Source organism: Theobroma umbraticum, unplaced genomic scaffold, assembly GCF_002168275.2.
Source record: "Theobroma umbraticum cultivar Fairchild unplaced genomic scaffold, ASM216827v3 scaffold_147.0, whole genome shotgun sequence".
Taxonomy (NCBI): Eukaryota; Viridiplantae; Streptophyta; class Magnoliopsida; order Malvales; family Malvaceae; genus Theobroma; species Theobroma umbraticum.
The window spans coordinates 9,309,267-9,309,643 of record NW_018397259.1 but is presented as its reverse complement, the minus strand read 5'-3'; positions in this window follow the sequence as shown (position 1 = coordinate 9,309,643).

Below are 377 nucleotides of genomic sequence, written 5' to 3'. Positions count from 1 at the left end.
GGACCCCTTTTTTTCATTTATTTAATTCTTGTTCCCCATTGAAGAAATATTGAATGAGTTGCCTGTTGCTTGCGGAAGCAACTTTGACTTCATAGTTTGGTTTCATATAAGCAAACAGAAAATGTAGGCATAGGGGTAGCATTTAGGATAATGAAAGATGGGACCAGCCCCTTCAATAAAGTTGAGTGCAATTATTGGAGAAATTATTCATAAAAAATCCATATAATATTTGATTAGATACTCCAACAACCCTAATCTTGGTGAATGAGTTAAAGTATTATAACAAATCTTGTTGATGGATCGACAGCCCTTTCTTTAATCCAAACCCAAAATCTAATTTTCACTTTATTTTTAGTAATGAAGATTATGGATAATAC